This window comes from Cherax quadricarinatus, chromosome 4, assembly GCF_038502225.1.
Source record: "Cherax quadricarinatus isolate ZL_2023a chromosome 4, ASM3850222v1, whole genome shotgun sequence".
Taxonomy (NCBI): Eukaryota; Metazoa; Arthropoda; class Malacostraca; order Decapoda; family Parastacidae; genus Cherax; species Cherax quadricarinatus.
In genome coordinates, this window is record NC_091295.1 from 42,585,096 (window position 1) to 42,608,622 (window position 23,527).

At 44.8% G+C, this 23,527-nt stretch overlaps 1 pseudogene; it reads left to right on the forward strand.

Moving 5' to 3' along the window:
• The window catches only part of LOC128684383 (uncharacterized), a 24,034-nt pseudogene extending 3,795 nt beyond the window's left edge, over window positions 1-20,239 (forward strand).
• The last annotated feature ends 3,288 nt before the right edge of the window (window positions 20,240-23,527 follow it).

The following is a 23,527-nucleotide window of genomic DNA, read 5'->3' on the forward strand; positions in this document are numbered from 1 at the left end:
TGCTGTTACTACTACTACTACAACTATTACTGCTACTGCTGTTACTACTACTACTACAACTATTACTGCTACTGCTGTTACTACTACTACTACTACTACAACAACTATTACTGCTACTGCTGTTACTACTACTACTACAACTATTACTGCTACTGCTGTTACTACTACTACTACTACTACAACTATTACTGCTACTGCTGTTACTACTACTACTACAACTATTACTGCTACTGCTGTTACTACTACTACTTCAACTATTACTGCTACTGCTGTTACTACTACTACTACTACTACAACTATTACTGCTACTGCTGTTACTACTACTACTTCAACTATTACTGCTACTGCTGTTACTACTACTACTACTACTACAACTATTACTGCTACTGCTGTTACTACTACTACTTCAACTATTACTGCTACTGCTGTTACTACTACTACTTCAACTATTACTGCTACTGCTGTTACTACTACTACTTCAACTATTACTGCTACTGCTGTTACTACTACTACTACAACTATTACTGCTACTGCTGTTACTACTACTACTACTACTACAACTATTACTGCTACTGCTGTTACTACTACTACTACAACTATTACTGCTACTGCTGTTACTACTACTACTACAACTATTACTGCTACTGCTGTTACTACTACTACTACAACTATTACTGCTACTGCTGTTACTACTACTACTTCAACTATTACTGCTACTGCTGTTACTACTACTACTACAACTATTACTGCTACTGCTGTTACTACTACTACTTCAACTATTACAGTTACTGCTGTTACTACTACTACTACAACCATTACTGCTACTGCTGTTACTACTACTACTACAACTATTACTGCTACTGCTGTTACTACTACTACTACAACTATTACTGCTACTGCTGTTACTACTACTACTACAACTATTACTGCTACTGCTGTTACTACTACTACTACAACTATTACTGCTACTGCTGTTACTACTACTACTACAACTATTACTGCTACTGCTGTTACTACTACTACTACAACTATTACTGCTACTGCTGTTACTACTACTACTTCAACTATTACTGCTACTGCTGTTACTACTACTACTACAACTATTACTGCTACTGCTGTTACTACTACTACTACAACTATTACTGCTACTGCTGTTACTACTACTACTACAACTATTACTGCTACTGCTGTTACTACTACTACTACAACTATTACTGCTACTGCTGTTACTACTACTACTACAACTATTACTGCTACTGCTGTTACTACTACTACTACAACTATTACTGCTACTGCTGTTACTACTACTACTACAACTATTACTGCTACTGCTGTTACTACTACTACTTCAACTATTACTGCTACTGCTGTTACTACTACTACTACAACTATTACTGCTACTGCTGTTACTACTACTACTACAACTATTACTGCTACTGCTGTTACTACTACTACTTCAACTATTACTGCTACTGCTGTTACTACTACTACTACAACTATTACTGCTACTGCTGTTACTACTACTACTACAACTATTACTGCTACTGCTGTTACTACTACTACTACAACTATTACTGCTACTGCTGTTACTACTACTACTTCAACTATTACTGCTACTGCTGTTACTACTACTACTACAACCATTACTGCTACTGCTGTTACTACTACTACTACAACTATTACTGCTACTGCTGTTACTACTACTACTACAACCATTACTGCTACTGCTGTTACTACTACTACTACAACTATTACTGCTACTGCTGTTACTACTACTACTTCAACTATTACTGCTACTGCTGTTACTACTACTACTTCAACTATTACTGCTACTGCTGTTACTACTACTACTACAACTATTACTGCTACTGCTGTTACTACTACTACTTCAACTATTACTGCTACTGCTGTTACTACTACTACTACAACCATTACTGCTACTGCTGTTACTACTACTACTACAACTATTACTGCTACTGCTGTTACTACTACTACTACAACTATTACTGCTACTGCTGTTACTACTACTACTTCAACTATTACTGCTACTGCTGTTACTACTACTACTACAACCATTACTGCTACTGCTGTTACTACTACTACTACAACTATTACTGCTACTGCTGTTACTACTACTACTACTACAACTATTGCTACATCTATTACTGCTTCTACTTTAACTACTACTACTAATACAACTACTATTATTACTAACTACTACAACAACAACTACTACTACTATTACTATTGCTGCTATTTTCACTTCTCCAACCCTTCCTTCTACTGTTCAACAACCTTAATAACCGAAGTGTGACACATTATGAGGCAGGTAGAGCAGTACCTGCTGTGTTGTGGGGCCTCATGTTACTGTCATGGCCCTGGCCAGCCTTAGCTCATGACAGTGACGCTTCCATTCCATGTTACTGTCATGTCCCTGGCCAGCCTTAGCTCATGACAGTGACGCCTCCATTCCATGTTACTGTCATGTCCCTGGCCAGCCTTAGCTCATGACAGTGACGCCTCCATTCCATGTTACTGTCATGTCCCTGGCCAGCCTTAGCTCATGACAGTGACGCCTCCATTCCATGTTACTGTCATGTCCCTGGCCAGCCTTAGCTCATGACAGTGACGCCTCCATTCCATGTTACTGTCATGTCCCTGGCCAGCCTTAGCTCATGACAGTGACGCTTCCTTTCCATGTTACTGTCATGTCCCTGGCCAGCCTTAGCTCATGACAGTGACGCCTCCATTCCATGTTACTGTCATGTCCCTGGCCAGCCTTAGCTCATGACAGTGACGCCTCCATTCCAAATGTATGTATGATGACACTACGCAAATCATTCCTCACTCGTGATGTAATCATGCAAACTTTGCTCAGGGGCGATGCAGCTACGTCAGTCTTGTGTCTATTACAACTACGTCAGCCTTGCCTCTGTTACAAAACAAATACGTCAACTTTGTGTTTATCACAATTACAATCAATGTCAACCTTGTCTCTGTTACCATACAACCACGTCAACCTTGCCTCTATTACAACTACGTCAACCTTGTCTCTGTTATCATACAACCACGTCAACCTTGCCTCTATTACAATTACGTCAACCTTGTCTCTGTTACCATGCAACTTGGTCATCCTTGTAATTATTACCATACAACCACGTCAACCTTGTCATTATTACCATACAACCACGCCAACTTTGTCTCAGTCACGATTTTTCTCTAGGATGAATAATATTTCATGTGTGGTGTAGTATTACGATACTCTGGAGGGGTGAGTGGGGGTGTGGGGCTTCAGCATTTACAGTCTCCTTGGCTTCAGCATTTACAGTCTCCTTGGCTTCAGCATTTACAGTCTCCTTGGCTTCAGCATTTACAGTCTCCTTGGCTTCAGCATTTACAGTCTCCTTGGCTTCAGCATTTACAGTCAGCTACACAAAATATCAGAGGCAGCAAGAGTAAAGGTCTTCCATCATGGGTGTAAATCTTCATGTGCCGCCTCGGACACACCAGCAACATTCATCTTGCACACATTCACCATCTTCTTGCTATTCCTCAAGTCAGCAGTTGTGTGTGTGTGTGTGTGTGTGTGTGTGTGTGTGTGTGTGTGTGTGTGTGTGTGTGTGTGTGTGTGTACTCACCTAATTGTAGTTGCAGGGGTCGAGACTCAGCTTCCGACCCCGCCTCTTCACTGATTGCTACTAGGTCCTCTCTCTCTCTGCTTCCAGAGCATTGTCATACCTCGTCTTAAAGCTATGTATGGTTCCTGCCTCCACTGTATCACTTGTTAGGCTATTTCACTTCCTGATGACTCTATGAGTGAAGAAATACTTCCTAACATCCCTCTGACTCGTCTGAGTTTTCAGCTTCCAGTTGTGACCCCTTGTTTCTGTGTCCCCTCTCTGGAACAACCTGTCTCTTCTACCTTATCTACTCCATGCAGTATTTTGTATGTCGTTATCATGCCTTCCCTGACTCGCCTGTCCTCCAATGTTGTCAGTCCGATTACCCTCAACCTTTCTTCGTAGGACACCCCTTAGCTCCGGAACTAGCCTTATTGCAAACCTTTGCACTTTCTCTAATTTCTTGACGTGTTTGACCAGGTGTGGGTTCCAAACTGGAGCTGCATACCCCAGTATGGGCCTGACGTACACATTGTACAGTGTCTTCAACGATTTCTTACTAAGGTATCGGAACGCTATTCTCAGGTTTGCCAGGCGCCCGTATGCTGCAGCAGTTATCTGGTTGATGCGTGCCTCCGGAGACATGCTCGGTGTTATGGTCACCCCAAGATCTTTCTCCTTGAACGATGTTTGCAGTCCTTGGCCACCTAGTCTATACTCTGTCTGCGATCTTCTTTGCCCTTCTCCGATCTTCATGACTTTGCATTTGACAGGGTTGAATTCAAGGAGCCAGTTGCTGGACCATATGTCCAGCCTGTCCAGGTCTCTTTGAAGTCCTGCCTGGTGCTCATCTGATTTAATTCTCCTCATTAACTTCACATCGTCTGCGAACAGGGACACCTCTGAGTCTATCCCTTCCATCATGTCATTCACATATACCAGAAATAGCACTGGTCCTAGGACCGACCCCTGTGAGACCCCGCTCGTCACAGATGCCCACTGTGATACCTCATCCCGTACGATGAGTCATTGTTGCCTCCCTGTCAGATATTCTCTGATCCATTGTGGTGCCCTTCCTGTTATACGCGCCTGATCCTCTAGTTTCTGCACTAGTCGCTTGTGAGGAACTGTGTCGAAGGCCTTCTTGCAGTTCAAGAAAATGCAATCAACCCACCCCTCTCTCTCGTGTCGCACTTCTGTAACTTTGTCATAGAACTCCAGAAGGTTTGTGACACAGGATTTGCCTCCCATGAATCCGTGCTGGTTATCGTTTATAATCCTGTTTCGTTCCAGGTGCTCCACCACTCTCCTGATAATCTTCTCCATGACTTTGCATACTATACAGGTCAGTGACACTGGTCTGTAATTTAGTGCCTCTTTTCTGTCTCCTTTTCTAAAAATGGGAACTACATTTGTGGTCTTCCATACCTCAGGTAGTTGCCCAGTTTCAAGGGATGTGTTGAAGATTGTGGTTAATGGCACACACAGTATATCTGCTCCCTCCCTGAGGACCCACGGGGAGATGTTGTCCGGTCCCATTGCCTTTGAGGTATCAAGGTCACTTAGCAGCTTCTTCACCTCCTCCTCAGTTCTGTGCATATCGTCCAGCACCTGCTGGTCTATTCCCTGTTGGTGTCCCCCTCTCTCCTGTCTTCCCAGAGTCCTTCTTGTCTCTATTGTGAATACTTCCTTAAATCTCCTGTTGAGCTCCTCACATACCTCTTGATCGTTTCTTGTGAGTTCCCCACCTTCTTTCCTCAGTCTGATCACTTGGTCTTTGACTGTCGTCTTTCTTCTGATGTGGCTAAACAGCAGTTTCGGGTCAGACTTGACTTTCGATGCTATGTCATTTTCGTACTGTCGCTGGGCCTCCCTCCTTATTTGTGCATATTCGTTTCTGGCTCTTCGATTGATCTTGTTTTCCTGGGTCCTTTGTCTTCTATACCTCTACCATTCTCTAATGCACTTAGTTTTTGCCGCCCTGCACCTTTGGGTAATCCAAGGACTCGCTTTGATTCTGTTGCCCCTGGGAACAAACCTTTCCTCTGCCTCCTTGCATTTTGTTGTTACATATTCCATCATTACATTTACTGTCTTTCCTACCATTTCTCTGTCCCACTGCACCTCCCGCAGGAAGTTCCTCATACCTGTGTAGTCCTCCCTTTTATAGTGTGGCTTTTTCCATTCGACTCCTGTTACCCTCTCCACCTGTAACTCTACTATGTAATCAACTCAGGACTACGTGGTCACTAGCTCCTAGGGGCCTCTCATATGTAATGTCATCAATGTCTGAGTGACTCAGGGTGAACACAAGGTCCAGTCTTGCTGGTTCATCCTCCCCTCGCTCTCTGGTAGTGTCCCTGATGTGTTGATGCATGAGGTTTTCCAGTACCACATCCATCATCTTGGCTCTCCATGTTTCGGGGCCCCCATGAGGCTCCAGGTTTTCCTAATCGATCTTCCTGTGGTTGAAATCACCCATAACCAGTAACTTTGCTCTGCACGTTTGAGCTCTTCGTGCCACCTCGGCCAGTGTGTCCACCATCGCTCTGTTGTTCTCATCATATTCCTCTCTTGGCCTCCTGCAGTTCTGTGGTGGGTTATACATCACAGCAATGACTACCTTATGTTCCCCAGATTGAATTGTGCCTGCTATGTAGTCCCTTTCTCCAATCTCGTCCATGCCCTCCATTTCCTCGAAACTCCATCGGTTTTTTATGAGCAGTGCAACCCCGCCTCCCCCTCTGTTCCTTCTATCTTTCCTCAGGATCTGATATCTCGGTGGGAAGACTGCATCTGTTATACTCAGTGAGTTTCATTTCTGTGACTACTATGATGTCCAGGGACTTCTCGTTGATTCTTTCGTGCCATTCCTCATATTTATTTGCTATTCCATCTCTGTTTGTGTACCACACCTTCAGCTTCTTGACTATCACGGAGGACCTGGGAGAATATTGGGGTTGGGGGTGGGAGCCCTGGGGGGGTTATGGGGGTTTGTGGTGTGGGTGGGATTTGTTGTGGGGGGTGAGGGCAGAGTGCCCATAAGGAGCTTCTGTGGCAGTGGGGTTTGTAATGTGGGAGGTGGGGGCAGAGGGAACAGTGTGTGGGTGTTGGTTGAGACTGTTCAGTTGCATTGGGGTTCTCACAGTGTGGGTGGGGTTTGTTGTGGGGGTGGGGGCAGAGTGCCGAAAAGGGGCTGCTGTAGAGGTGGGGTTTGTGGTGGGGTGTGAGGGCAGAGGGAACAGTGTGCGAGTTTTGGTTGAGGTTGTTCAGTTGCTTCGGGGTTGTTGTGGTTGGAGTCCATCTGCGGGTGTCTCTGTAGGGTGTATTTGTTCTTCCACCTGAGTCTGGGTTCTGCTCGTCCTCATCGATGCCTCCCGTTCCTCCTTTCATTTTTGTACCCTCTCTTTCAGTCTCGTCCTTTCCTCATGTGTTCTGTGCGATCGAGGTACACACTCTGGTACTCTGAATTGTCCCTCAGTCGTACTTTCTCCTGCAGGACCGTGGTTCGAGCTGATTCTGCCTTGAAGACTACTTTGACAGGCCGTCTCCTTCTGCGTGCAAACCACCCAGTTCTCGGAAAATTTGCCACCTGGGTCATGTCTCCCTCTCCTATTGCTTTCAAGATACCTTCGATCGCTTTCTTCTCCCCTTGGATTCTTTCATTATAGGTTTCCCCTTCAACTTCTTGGAGCCCGTAGACAAACATTGACCTCTCCCTCTCCTCCTCCCACTGTGTCTCTCTTTGCGTGCTCTGAGATGTTTTATCTCCTTCCATCGAGACGTTCCTGTGTGTGTGTGTGTGAATCACACACACACACACACACACACACACACACACACACACACACACACACACACACACACACACACACAAGAGTGAAATAGTGGGTTTAGAACCTCTTAAATGCAATTTCCTAAATTATTTAGAGAATGCGATATGAAAATCCCCCCCTCGAATTCTTCCCCCCCCCCTCAAATTCCCTTCCCCTCATTCCACATTTCTAACTCCTCTTCCCTCATCCCCCTCACACACTCGATTTCTTTTCTGTCCCTCCCTCCCTCACCCTCTTTCCATTCCACTCCTTTCTTCCTTCTTCTTGGTAGTCATCCTTCCTCTTCTCATGTTTTCCTCTTTCTTTCCTCCTCTCTCTCCCTACTTACCTCTCTTCCCATTTCTCCTCACACTTACATTTCTTTCCCTCTCTTCCCTCACTTACATCTCTTCCCTTCTCTCTCCACATTTACATATCTACCCCTGTCTCCCCACACTTACCTCTCTTCCCCTCTCTCCCCACACTTACCACGCTTCCCCTCTCTCCCCACACTTACCACTCTTCCCCTCTCTCCCCACACTTACCACTCTTCCCCTCTCTCCCCACACTTACCACGCTTCCCCTCTCTCCCCACACTTACCACGCTTCCCCTCTCTCCCCACACTTACCACTCTTCCCCTCTCTCCCCACACTTACCACGCTTCCCCTCTCTCCCCACACTTACCACTCTTCCCCTCTCTCCCCACACTTACCACGCTTCCCCTCTCTCCCCACACTTACAACGCTTCCCCTCTCTCCCAACACTTACCACTCTTCCCCTCTCTCCCCACACTTACCACGCTTCCCCTCTCTCCCCACACTTACCACTCTTCCCCTCTCTCCCCACACTTACCACGCTTCCCCTCTCTCCCCACACTTACCACTCTTCCCCTCTCTCCCCACACTTACCACTCTTCCCCTCTCTCCCCACACTTATCACTCTTCCCCTCTCTCCCCACACTTACCACTCTTCCCCTCTCTCCCCACACTTACCACGCTTCCCCTCTCTCCCCACACTTACCACTCTTCCCCTCTCTCCCCACACTTACCACGCTTCCCCTCTCTCCCCACACTTACCACTCTTCCCCTCTCTCCCCACACTTACCACTCTTCCCATCTCTCATCACACTTACCACGCTTCCCCTCTCTCCCCACACCACGCTTCCCCTCTCTCCCCACACTTACCACTCTTCCCCTCTCTCCCCACACTTACCACTCTTCCCCTCTCTCCCCACACTTACCTCGCTTCCCCTCTCTCCCCACACTTACCACTCTTCCCCTCTCTCCCCACACTTACCACTCTTCGCCTCTCTCCCCACACTTACCACGCTTCCCCTCTCTCCCCACACTTACCACTCTTCCCCTCTCTCCCCACACTTACCACTCTTCCCCTCTCTCCCCACACTTACCACTCTTCCCCTCTCTCCCCACACTTACCACGCTTCCCCTCTCTCCCCACACTTACCACTCTTCCCCTCTCTCCCCACACTTACCTCGCTTCCCCTCTTTCCACACACTTACCTCTCTTCCCCCTCTCTCCCCACACTTACCTCGCTTCCCCTCTTTCCACACACTTACCACTCTTCCCCTCTCTCCCCACACTTACCTCTCTTCCCCTCTCTCCCCACACTTACCTCGCTTCCCCTCTTTCCACACACTTACCACTCTTCCCCTCTCTCCCCACACTTACCTCGCTTCCCCTCTCTCCCCACACTTACCTCGCTTCCCCTCTTTCCACACACTTACCTCTCTTCCCCTCTCTCCCCACACTTACCTCGCTTCCCCTCTTTCCACACACTTACCACTCTTCCCCTCTCTCCCCACACTTACCTCTCTTCCCCTCTCTCCCCACACTTACCTCGCTTCCCCTCTTTCCACACACTTACCACTCTTCCCCTCTCTCCCCACACTTACCTCGCTTCCCCTCTTTCCACACACTTACCTCTCTTCCCCTCTCTCCCCACTTACCCCTCTCTCCCCACTTACCCTCACCAACAGTAATTAAGGTCATTAACAGAGACAGCTTCCCTCACTGTTTGAATTAGCCACATTAACCTTCTGTTTCTCCCATAAACATTAAGTTTTTTTTTACAATATCTCTGTTGGTTTTTCATTTTCAAGTGTTGAATTATTCATCATATTATAATGATAACTGACGCACTTTTCATCATATTAAATAATAGGATTTTAAAAACTTTCCATTGATTAAAACATTCTCTTTATAAATTACTGATTTCACATTATTTTAGGCAGTGGATCATTAAATAAGTATTCATAGAATAATATAAACATCAAATGTGTATAAATCCTGAGATGTATATTGTAAATGTATTGTCATGTGCATCTGTTGTATATATATATATATATATATATATATATATATATATATATATATATATATATATATATATATATATATATATATATATATATATATACTGACGAGCTGTTAGAGTGTGAGCAGGGTAATATTTAGTGAAGGGATTCAGATAAACCGGTTATTTTCATATAGTCGGATTTGAGTCCTGGAAATGGGAAGTACAATGCCTGCACTTTAAAGTAGGGGTTTGGGATACTGGCAGTTTGGAGGGATATGTTGTGTATCTTTATACGTATATGCTTCTAGACTGTTGTATTCTGAGCACCTCTGCAAAAACAGTGATTATGTGTGAGTGTGGTGAAAGTGTTGAATGATGATGAAAGTATTTTCTTTTTTGGGGATTTTCTTTCTTTTTTTTGGGTCACCCTGCCTCGGTGGGAGACGGCCGACTTGTTTGTATATATAAAAAAAAAATGTATATATATATATATATATATATATATATATATATATATATATATATATATATATATATATATATATATATATATATACATACATATATATCGTGCCGAATAGGTAAAAACTTGCGATTTTGGCTTAAATAGTAGAATAAGGCAAGCGAAAATTTGTGTATGCAATAATTTCGCAAAAATCTCTGAACCTAACGAGAAAAATATATTTCACTGTGTTTGTTCACAGTTAAATTATGGTAAAGTTATCTAAAATATATTTAATTGGATTAGGCTAAATTAAATTGCGCTTGTTATAATAAGGTTAGGTAAGTTTTCTAAGGTTCTTTTGGTACAAAATTATTAAATTTTACATTAAAATAATGGAAAAAATATGTCTTTAAACGTATAAGAGAAAATGTTTCTGAAATATGTGTAGCTCCAATTCCTTGGATTAAGAACCCCTCTCACTGACTTCAAGGCACCTTTTTCTCTTTAGAAGAGAAAAAGAAAGAGAGAGAGAGAGAGAGAGAGAGAGAGAGAGAGAGAGAGAGAGAGAGAGAGAGAGAGAGAGAGAGAGAGAGAGAGAGAGAGAGAGCGTAGTGTGGGCTTTTAAGTCGCAGGTTACTCCCACATGTTAAGTGGTGTGTTCTCCCGAGGGGATTATAAACTGGGCGGTGAGAGGAGGGAAGGGGAAGAGGGGAGAGGAGGGGATGGAAGAGGAATGGCCGGGAAGGGGGGTAGAGAGGAATGGGAGTGGAGTTAAAAGCAAGAGGAAGGGTACCTGCGGAGGGAGGAAGTAAGAGGGAAAGAGGAACAGATGTAAAGAGAAGTAAAATACACTGGCAGAAGAGTGAGTTAAGGAGAGTTGGGTGAGCCAGACGGAGAGTCAGCAGAGTCATACACTCGCAAGGTTACTATTCCGTGTTAAGCAAGTTTATTTAGGTACAGGTCCACATAGGTACAATTATTATACATATAAACATATACAAACATTATCTCTCAGTCCACAGCAGGATTCGAACCTGCAAATTCGGCATCAGAGTACACAGTACTTTATCCACAACGTCAGATTCCGAAGCACTGTGTACTCTGATGCCGAGTTTGAAGGTTCTAACCCTGCTGTGGACTGAGAGATAATGACTGTAAATAATTTCGCCTGTTTGCGAATTGTTAAGCATAGTAACGTGTATAAATTACCCACCCTAACCTCCAAAAAAGGTGAGTCACTTTGACTGACTTTTTTTGGGTTACCCTGGATAATCTACATATATGGTGATAAGTATGATAATATATGCAACTGTATTTCTGTGTACCTATACCCGAATAATCTTATTCCCATTGGGATAGTTATTCTGCCAATGCGATCGATAGCTGAACTTGCGTCGTCCACAGGGCGACTTGCTTGTACCCTCACAGTTTAATGTCTACCCTAGACACTAGTGCTAGTGCTAGTGTGTAGGGTAGACCACGTAAATGGTCCAGTTCGGACGTTTCGGTCCGACTTGGTCCATTAACGCGAAGGGAAGGAACTCCATATATTTATAATTCAAGAATCGTTAAACTCATGAGTGTCGTTCATTGCAAAAAGTGGAGAAGGTTCGATCCTCCGTATACTGATTGCGGTCCTGGTCTCTGACCCGCTATAGTGTATGTAGACACACAGCACTCCAAGAAAGTGTATACACTCAAGGACTGAGAGTGTATTCATTCCAAGGCTGAGTGTATGTTGGCTCTAGTGATTGGTGGAGTGTGCGTGTGTGTGTGTATATATGTGTGTGTGTGTGTGTGTGTGTGTGTGTGTGTGTGTGTGTGTGTGTGTGTGTGTGTGTGTGTGTGTGTGTGTGTGTGTGTGTACATACACCACTCCAGGGGTGAATGTATCATGCTCCAGTGATGGTTAAAACACTCCTGTATCTGCTTTGATCTCCCGCCAGGGCAACTGTGTGAATCTGAGACGAATGTCTCTCTAATGTATCAACAAATCTCTCTCTCTCTCTCTCTCTCTCTCTCTCTCTCTCTCTCTCTCTCTCTCTCTCTCTCTCTCTCTCTCTCTCTCTCTCTCTCTCTCTCTCTCTCTCTCAGCTCCTTATCGGACTCGCCTCACAAGTTGGATTGTAAACTCTATTTTATGAATTGTATGTCGTAAACTGGATTTTGTAAACATCACAAACCAAATAATAATATAATAAACCATATAATAATAATAATAATAATAATAATAATAATAATAATAATAATAATAATAATAATAATAATAATAATAATAATAGTAGATCACTTGTGGCACCCAGGATGTCACCTGTGGCACCCAGGATGTCACCAGTGGCACCCAGGATGTCTTCTGTAATTAAAGTGTCTATTTGTACCGCTAGCGGCAGTGGGTTAAGAACCGCGGCCGGTGCGGAGAATGCGGTGATCCCTGGGACCTGCCCAGACCACGTCCCAACGAAGCCGGTGGGACTTGGGGGACCGGTACCATTTCCAAGGTCTACCGGGAGGGCCAGGTAAGTGGTGGACCGGTTGTATGGTGTACCAGGAGAAACAGGTGAGTGGTGGACCATTTGTATGGTGTACTAGGAGGGCCAGGAGGGTGGTGGGCCAGTTTTATTGTGCACTAGGAGGATCAGGCGGGTGCTGGACCGGTTGTATGGTGCACCATTAACGCCAGGTGGGTGGTGGTCTGGATGTATGGAGTACCAGAAGGGAGAGGTAAGTGCTGGACCGGATGGAACAACTGTAGGGTAGACCGGGAGGGACAAATAAGTGCACATGTAAACGGCATACCGGGTGATAGGCCTAAAAGTTACCGGTCTACTAGCCTATAATTCCTAGAAACCACATCTACGGAGATATAATCTACATAATTCTTAGCCTCGAAATACCAGACTTCTATAACTGTGGATCTTAGGGATGTATCCTCTATGTAGGCCTAAATTTAAAGCCCTAAGACCTATAGTCCTGATTTCTAAGGCTCTGTTGTCCATAGGCCCAATGTCTAAACTCAGTAATGACTAAGGCTTTAGGTTTCAAAGTCTTAATGTTTATCCTGATGTCTAAATTTATGTGGTACTCTAAGTCAAAGCTTCTGAAACCCCCGTCTATGATTTCTCAAAACCCGTCTGTCGTTTTTGAAAACCTTTCTATGGTTTCTTAAAAATAATGCCTACTCAAAACATTCCTTTTTTTGTTATCCTTATTAAATAGTAATTTAGCGATGAGGAAAGCTTTTACTAGGTCAACGTTTCGCTCTATGTAGAGCTTCAGCAAATCCTGACTTAACGCAGCTCTCTGTACACAGCGAAACACTGACGGGGTAAAACATCGGCAAGCTGACGATTGAGACACTTCCACAACATTACAGGTGTCCAGGTGTTAGACGTGCCTCATTCATCACAGAGCGAAACGTTGACCCAGTGAAAGCCTGTCTTTCAACCTCTGTCTTTCCTTAGTATTATCGGCAGAACGACACTTCAGCCCAAGCTTTTGGATGTCGTTAATCCTCCCACGAAAATCTCCTCAGTAGTTTCGATTCGTATGTGTCGCCACGACGACCTGTCGTCTCCAGGCCTCTTATTCTTCGTGATTTTGCATCGTTGTTCCCTGACACGACGACTTGTCGTCTCCTACAGGTGATGACAGCGACGGTGCACCTGACGGCCAATCACATGGGTTGGTTCGAGTTCCGCCTGTGTCCTAACAACGACCCGCAGAAGTACGTGAAGCAAAGCTGTCTTAACAAGAATGTTCTTCACCTCGTTGACCACCCCGGCACCAGGTACGTGAACCAGGGGGAGAGAGGAGGAAGATAAAAAGAAAAGGAGGAGCAGAGGAGAAGGAAGAGGAAGCAGGAGAGGAGGAGAAAGAAAAGGGAGACGAAGAAAAAGAGGGACACGAGGAAGACGCAAAAGAGGAGGAGGAGGAATGAGAAAGAGTATGAAGGAGAGGAGCAGTAAGACGGGGAGAAGGAAGAGGAGGAAGGATTGGGGAGGGGAGAGAAAACTGAGTTCAGTAGGATGGGGAGGAAGCGAGTGGGGGAGGATGTGGGAAGGATGGGGGGAGGAGGGGGAGTGTTTCAGTTTGTGAGAGGTTGGGGAAATCAGGTGAAGGCGTAGGAGCTAGTACCTTGTGAGCTGGTGAACCAGTTTGTGAGGAGAGTGAAACAGTCGCACCAGATGAAGCGAGAGAGAGAGAGAGAGAGAGAGAGAGAGAGAGAGAGAGAGAGAGAGAGAGAGAGAGAGGGTAGAAGGAAGACAGGATAAACGAGGAGCAGCAGGAAGGGAAAAGAGGAGGTAAGAATTGGGAGTAGATAGTGGAGCCAGTGGAAAGAAAAAAACACATGGATAAAAATGTAGAAGGTAGACAGGAAACAAAGAGGAAGGATCATAAAGATAAAAGATAATGAGGGTGGGACGTAAGAGTGAGTTGGAGAGACACAGATAAAAGTTAAACCAAAAGTACGACGAAGAAACTAACACATTTATAATAGTTTTGCTTAAAAACAAATGTAACATTAAAAAAGACCAAAGTTTAAGGACAGGATAAGTGAGAAGAACCCAGGAATAGTTGAACTAACTAAAACCACAAGAAAAACACAAAACAAAACTAGAAACTACTCCCTGAGGAGATGGCAAAGAATTGCGAGAACCACTAAAAAGTGTATAAATTACGCACATACATATATACACACATAACAACGTTTAAAATACTGAGAGGAACTGACAAGATGGAAAGAACCAGAATGTTTCAGAGATGGGAGACAGGGACAAGGGAACACGACTTGAGGTCGAAAACTCAGATGAGTCATAGGGATGTTAGGAAGTATTTCTTCAGCCTTAGAGTTGTCAGGAAGTGGAACATGCTGGAGAGTAATGTAGTGGATGCAATAAGGCTCTTAGAGTAGGAAAAGTGTGGTCCCTAGTAGCGACTAGCGTAGAGGCGGGGCCAAGAGCTGTGAATCGACCCCTGCAACCACAAATAGGTAAGTACAAATATGAACACACACACGACCCCTGCAACCACAACTAGGTGAGTACAAGAAATAAGAACAGGTATGGTAGGGTAAACGAGAATAGTTATCCGTAAACCGAATGTTTCAGAGACAGGGACAGGAGCTGAGATTCAACCCCTAAAACCACAAATAGGCGAGTGCACAGATGCACCCTTACTTTTACATGGGGGAGCGCTAAGCCTGTAGGGGTCATCCACCTGGGAAATATTAGGTAAAAAGATTTGATCCAAGGAAAATAAAAGCAACTCCGATTCCTTGGATCAAGATCTCTCTCTCTCTCTCTTTTTCTCTCTCTCTCCTTAAAAGAATAAAATTTAATTTTATTCTACTGTCTAGACATCCATTATGAAATACATACACACACACACACACACATATATATATATATATGTATATATATATATATATATATATATATATATATATATATATATATATATATATATATATATATATATATATGTCGTGCCGAATATGTAAAACTGGTCAATTAGCAAGAACTCATTTAAAATAAAGCCCTTTCTAAAATTTTCTCTTATATGTTTAAAGATATATTTTTTTGATTAATGTTAATGTAAAAAAATTTAATTTTGCACCAAAAGGAACTTAGAAAACTTACCTAACCTTATTATAACAAGAACAATTTATTTTAGCCTAACCCAGCTAAATTTATTTTAGATTTGTTTACAATAATTTAATACTAAACAAACACAGTGAAATATATTTTTTTCATTAGGTTCAGAATGATTTTGGCGAAATTATTGCATACACAAATTTTCACTTGTCCTATATGGCAAGATGAACGTTGCTATTTAAGCCAAGATCGCAAGTTCTGCCTATTCGGCACGACATATATATATAAACACTGATCACTGGCTGAAGAAGATCAGTGTTTGTGTATATTTCGCCTGCTCTCGCGAATTCCTTGCATATATATATATATATATATATATATATATATATATATATATATATATATATATATATATATATATATATATATATATATATAAATTTTGCCTCCAAGTTAAAATTTCGTGTTTCGTTCCACGTTGGTAAAGACGTGCTTGAGCGCCGGTGATCCTGCTAACGGGCTCCTTGAGTGCCACTTGTGCCATTAGACCCACGTCTCCAGTGCCACTCCCCCGTCATCTCAAGTGGCCCTCTCTGTCGACAGGTATCAACTGAAGCACTCACAGACGGGGCTCTTCCGCATCCGTCTGCAGCTGCCAGCTGGCCTTACCTGTAGCCAGTGTGTCGTTCAGTGGCACTACACGACAGGTGAGTGTGTCGTCCAGTGGCACTACACGACAGGTGAGTGTGTCGTCCAGTGGCACTACACGACAGGTGAGCGTGCCGTCCAGTGGCACTACACGACAGGTGAGTGTGTCGTCCAGTGGCACTACACGACAAGTGAGTGTGTCGTCCAGTGGCACTACACGACAGGTGTGTCGTTCAGTGGCACTACACGACAGGTGAGTGTGTCGTCCAGTGGCACTACACGACAAGTGAGTGTGTCGTCCAGTGGCACTACACGACAGGTGTGTCGTTCAGTGGCACTACACGACAAGTGAGTGTGTCGTTCAGTGGCACTACACGACAAGTGAGTGTGTCGTCCAGTGGCACTACACGACAGGTGTGTCGTTCAGTGGCACTACACGACAGGTGAGTGTGTCGTCCAGTGGCACTACACGTCAGGTGAGTGTGTCGTCCAATGGCACAACACGACAGGTGAGTGTGTCGTTCAGTGGCACTACACTACAGGTGTGTCGTTCAGTGGCACAACACGACAGGTGAGTGTGTCGTCCAATAGCACTACACGACAGGTGAGTGTGTCGTTCAGTGGCACTACACTACAGGTGTGTCGTTCAGTGGCACAACACGACAGGTGAGTGTGTCGTCCAATAGCACTACACGACAGGTGAGTGTGTTGACCAGTGGCACTACACGACAGGTGAGTGTGTTGACCAGTGGCACTACACGACAGGTGAGTGTGTCGTACAGTAGCACTACACGACAGGTGAGTGTGTTGACCAGTGGCACTACACGACAGGTGAGTGTGTTGACCAGTGGCACTACACGACAGGTGAGTGTGTCGTACAGTAGCACTACACGACAGGTGAGTGTGTCGTTCAGTGGCACTACACGACAAGTGAGTGTGTTGACCAGTGGCACTACACGACAGGTGAGTGTGTTGACCAGTGGCACTACACGACAGGTGAGTGTGTCGTACAGTAGCACTACACTACAGGTGTGTCGTTCAGTGGCACAACACGACAGGTGAGTGTGTCGTCCAATAGCACTACACGACAGGTGAGTGTGTTGACCAGTGGCACTACACGACAGGTGAGTGTGTTGACCAGTGGCACTACACAACAGGTGAGTGTGTCGTACAGTAGCACTACACGACAGGTGAGTGTGTCGTACAGTAGCAATACACGAAAGGTGAGTGTGTCGTACAGTGGCAGTACACGACAGGTGAGTGTGTCTTACAGTGGCACTACACGACAGGTGAGTGTGTTGACCAGTGGCACTACACGACAGGTGAGTGTGTTGACCAGTGGCACTACACGACAGGTGAGTGTGTCGTACAGTAGCACTACACGACAGGTGAGTGTGTCGTACAGTAGCAATACACGAAAGGTGAGTGTGTCGTACAGTGGCACTACACGACAGGTGAGTGTGTCGTACAGTAGCACTACACGACAGGTGAGTGTGTCGTACAGTAGCACAACACGACAGGTGAGTGTGTCTTACAGTGGCACTACACGACAGGTGAGTGTGTCATACAGTAGCACTACACGACAGGTGAGTGTGTCGTACAGTAGCACTACACGACAGGTGAGTGTGTCGTACAGTAGCACTACACGACAGGTGAGTGTGTCGTACAGTAGCACTACACGACAGGTGAGTGTGTCGTACAGTAGCACTACACGACAGGTGAGTGTGTCGTACAGTAGCACTACACGACAGGTGAGTGTGTCGTACAGTAGCACTACACGACAGGTGAGTGTGTCATACAGTAGCACTACACGACAGGTGAGTGTGTCGTACAGTAGCACTACACGACAGGTGAGTGTGTCGTACAGTGGCACTACACGACAGGTGAGTGTGTCGTACAGTAGCACTACACGACAGGTGAGTGTGTCATACAGTAGCACTACACGACAGGTGAGTGTGTCGTACAGTAGCACTACACGACAGGTGAGTGTGTCATACAGTAGCACTACACGACAGGTGAGTGTGTCGTACAGTAGCACTAAACGACAGGTGAGTGTGTCGTACAGTGGCACTACACGACAGGTGAGTGTGTCGTACAGTAGCACTAAACGACAGGTGAGTGTGTCGTACAGTAACACTACACGACAGGTGAGTGTGTCGTACAGTGGCACTACACGACAGGTGAGTGTGTCGTACAGTAGCACTAAACGACAGGTGAGTGTGTCGTACAGTGGCACTACACGACAGGTGAGTGTGTCGTACAGTAGCACTAAACGACAGGTGAGTGTGTCGTACAGTAGCACTAAACGACAGGTGAGTGTGTCGTACAGTGGCACTACACGACAGGTGAGTGTGTCGTACAGTAGCACTACACGACAGGTGAGTGTGTCGTACAGTAACACTACACGACAGGTGAGTGTGTCGTACAGTAACACTACACGACAGGTGAGTGTGTCGTACAGTAGCACTACACGACAGGTGAGTGTGTCGTACAGTAGCACTAAACGACAAGTGAGTGTGTCGTACAGTAACACTACACGACAGGTGAGTGTGTCGTACAGTAGCACTAAACGACAAGTGAGTGCGTCGTATAGTAGCATTAAACGACAAGTGAGTGTGTCGTACAGTAGCACTAAACGACAAGTGTGTCGTACAGTAGCACTAAACGACAAGTGAGTGTGTCGTACAGTAGCACTAAACGACAATTGAGTGTGTCGTACAGTAGCACTAAACGACAATTGAGTGTGTCGTACAGTAGCACTAAACGACAATTGAGTGTGTCGTACAGTAGCACTACACGACAAGTGAGTGTGTCGTACAGTAGCACTAAACGACAAGTGAGTGTGTCGTACAGTAGCACTACACGACAAGTGAGTGTGTCGTACAGTAGCACTAAACGACAAGTGAGTGTGTCGTACAGTAGCACTACACTACAGGTGAGTGTCGTACAGTAGCACTAAACGACAAGTGAGTGTGTCGTACAGTAGCACTACACTACAGGTGAGTGTCGTACAGTGTACAGTAGCACTACACTACAGGTGAGTGTCATTAGCGTGTGTTGTGTCTGCGTGTGAGTGTACGTTATATAATTGCATGTGCACATTTTATTTCTGTGGGGTTGTATACACTTTGTTTGCGTGTAAATATTATATTTACGCACCTGTGTGTGTGTACATGATGCGTGTGTATTGGGGGAAGAGGAGGGGAAGGGGAGGAGAAGGGGAAGGGGAAGGGGAAGGGGAATGGGGAGGGGTCGCTGAAGCAAGAAACATACAAATGGGTATAAGCACATTTAATACAAATTGACATTTTATTTTAATCGCTGTTTCGCACAAAGTTGAGCTCTGTGTCAAGGATCCATAAGGCTGATACTAAGCGAAACGTCTAAAATCACAGGTTGTTTCGCTCTTCATCACTTGTCTTTACATCCCATATACTGGGAGGTACTTGGTGACGAGACTGCGCTCTAAGTGGGGAAATAAATGCACTAGAACCCTCGCGCAACTGACTGGGCTCCCCGTCTTACAGGTAACAATTGGGGCTTCTGTAAGGACGGCAGTAACAAGCCGGGATGTGGACCCCAGGAGGTGTTCCGCGGGTGTTCCGATATCGCTGTCTTCGCCCACGATGATGCTACTTACTTCCAGTTCCTCAACCTCACCACCGAAGGCGACCTTTCTAAGTTCCTAAAGCTGAAGGACGCCATCGATTACAAAGACGATGACAAAAAATTCAACAGTCAGCTTAAGCTTGATGAAAGTGAGTTCGTCGATCCCTTCGACGCTTCTGACGATGAAGATTTACTCGACGTATCCAAGGTCGTCGACAGTGACGATCGTCCCAGTGGAGATTTGCCAGGAGAGAACGAGGTGGGGAGGCCTGCCACAAGCAGTAGGCCTCTGCACCAGCTGCTGGCCTTGCACAGGGGCCCTGAACCAACCTCCAGACCTTCCATCACCTTCCTCGACGACAACAACCCCAAGAACCTCGACGACAGCGAGCCACGGGTTCCATCACCCATACAACGACCAGAACCACTGGTCTCTACGAGCGACCAGGTCCTCAGGAACTCTCAACATTTCCCTGAGAGAGAGAAAGCGACGACGCCGAAGGAATACGTATCTTCTGATAAATTCCGAAGAGTTATCCAGTTCGAGGACGACGAGCAGACATCAGCTGCAACGCCCTTCTTGCCAGGTCACAACAATAACGATAACCCTCACGAGTCAGTCATCAATTCTTACTCTCTTGGACTCACACAGAGCCACGTAGACACTCCTCAGATCATCCCTCAGCCCCAGAGCCGACAAACAACCGACCAGAACCACCAATTAAACAGTCACAGCCTCCAATCAACTGGCCAGAATCAGCAATTAAGTCGTCAGAACCATCAATCCATCAGCACCTCAGGAGAGCTCGACAGTCTGTACTTAGAACAGGCTGGCAGTGAGCGCTCGTCCGTGGAAGGATCGTCAGGTACGGAAGAGAGTAATGTGCTGCCTAAGAGAATGACGTCCCTGGCATCATGGGAGGGCCAGGCAGTGTCAGTGCCGCGTGTAGTGCCTATTTTGAGTGGCGCAACGCCTGTAGTGATGCAGAACGACGCCTCCGCCTCCGCCTCTTCTTCCGGGTCTGCGCCATTAACACTGCAGGTTTGTGGATAGTCTTGTTTGTAACCTTTATGTACACAACACTTACACAAGCACACTGACATAAACAATGAAAGGAACTGACAAGGTGGGTAGGGACAGAATGTTTCAGAGATGGGACACAGAAAAAAGGGGTCACAACTGGAAGATGAAAACTCAGATGAGCCACAGGGATATTAGAAAGTATTTCTTCAGTCACAGAGTTGTCAGGAAGTGGAACAATCTGGAGAGTGATGTAGTGGAGGTCGAATCCGTACATACCTTTAAGAAGAGGTACGATAAAGCTCTTGGAGAAGGGAGAGAGTACACCTAGTAGCAACTACTAGCAAAGAGGCGGGGCCAGGAGCTGTGAATCGATCCCTGCAACCACAAAAAGGTGAGTACATAAACACAAAAACATTGTCAATTACACTTGACATTCCAAATCCCTTCCACCATTCCCTGACTAAGCTCAATGAAGTGTTCTATGCTCAAAATCCCTTCACCTAAATCACCATAAATCCGAGGAATTGGCGCTACCCTTCCTTTCTCTTCCTTGGAAAAAAATCCCTATTACCTTCCAGTCTCAAGGCGTCGTACGACCCCAACAGGTTAAGTTCCTTATAAATAAACAATACGCAAGTGTGTTGTGTCGTTGTTAATTGTATCGTTAAGTGTGTCATTGTTGTGTCGTTGTTTCAGGTGTCGTTGTCCAGCCTCGACAACCCAAAGTCCATTGAACGACTCCTCCTCCTCCAGCGGGCGCTCTCTCTAGCTTCGTCCTCCTCGTCCAACCAGGAGCCTCCTTTCGTCCTGGTTCTGGTCTAGGAGACCCCAAGCCTGCTAATGAAACTCTGAGACCTCCAACCAGGAGTCTCCGTTCGTCGTGGTGTAAGAACAGCACTGTCTTCTAAACCTGATTTATGAACAGCATTGTCTTCTAAACCTGATCTATGAACGGCACTGTCGTCTAAACCTAATCTATGAACGGCACACTGTCTTCTAAACCTGATCTATGAACGGCACTGTCTTCTAAACCTGATCTATGAACGGCACTGTCTTCTAAACCTGATCTATGAACGGCACTGTCTTCTAAACCTGATCTATGAACTCCTGATCATGGAGTGGCAGAATCTCCTAAGACTGTGAATGACACAGCGGCTGAAGTTATACCATATAATGTTGTTAAGCCTGCTTATGTCATCCCGGCAGAAGTGATGTCATCCTGGCTACAAGTGACGTTATTCTGACTACGAGTGATGTCATCCTGGCTACGACGTTATCCTGACTACGAGTGATGTCATCCTGGCTACAAGTGACTTCATACTGGTGCAGAAGAAAACTTACTCCAGGAGGTCAACATTAACACTAAATGCTTCGCAGCTCTCGTAAACAATGGCTTAAGAGTCTGGTTGTTTGTAAATTGTCTTTGTAAATATGTTTGTAGTGCTGAATCTAAGGTACATGTTGTGATAACTACTTCCCACTCTTAAACTACTGCCTCTATGGTTCTGTTAAATTACTTTCCTGTTAGACTGTTTGCCCTGTTTAACTACTGGCTATGTGGGACTACCTGTCCATGTTCACCTACTAACTCTACCAGCCTTGTTACGCTACTGAACTACTCTTACCTGTTAAATTACCATGTTAAATTGAAGGGCTTGGTCAGTATTGCTAAGATTTCATCAAATACGGTTGACTTGAATGTCTCTCGACTACATAAGGGTTACTGACCGCCCACCACTAGTCAAAAATCTTTTAATCCAATATACAAGTCTATGGTAACTGAGGTATGCAAAATAGTTTCAAATATCTCTATTAGCAGAATTACGTAACAGTTTATATTTCTGACTGAGCAAATGATAATTTCCTATGTATTAAAAATATCCACAAAACAGTTTTAATTTCTATTTCGTATTATTGTCAGATATTTTATCCTAAATTGATTTCAAGATTTTTCTCTTATTTGTTTTAAGACACTAAAACACCAGCAACTTCACTGTTAGTGCAAATATATGAAATCTCTTAGGTGTTTCCATGTGAGTGAACAGGTGTTCCTTTATCAGCAAAGTTTGCTGAGAATAAGAAAAAGGTTTGAAGAGAGAGAGATTAATAACAAACTAATAAAGCCTGCGAGCAAATGGACTTAGCAGTTAAGAAGAAAATATGAGAGACGTTAGATGGGACGGTAGAGGTAAAGAGGCACAGGTGAGCAATGTGGCAGATGTTGCAGATCTATGGATCAGGCAGCAGCTTACTGAAAGCGGTGAAGATTTTTTTTTTATGTGGAGAGTGATGCTCAGGTTAGGGTATTTAGGAGAGACAGGAACTATTTTCAATTAAAGTATATATATATATATATATATATATATATATATATATATATATATATATATATATATAATATATATATATAATACCCACAAATACTGCAGTAGCCTCTCTGTCTATTACATATTT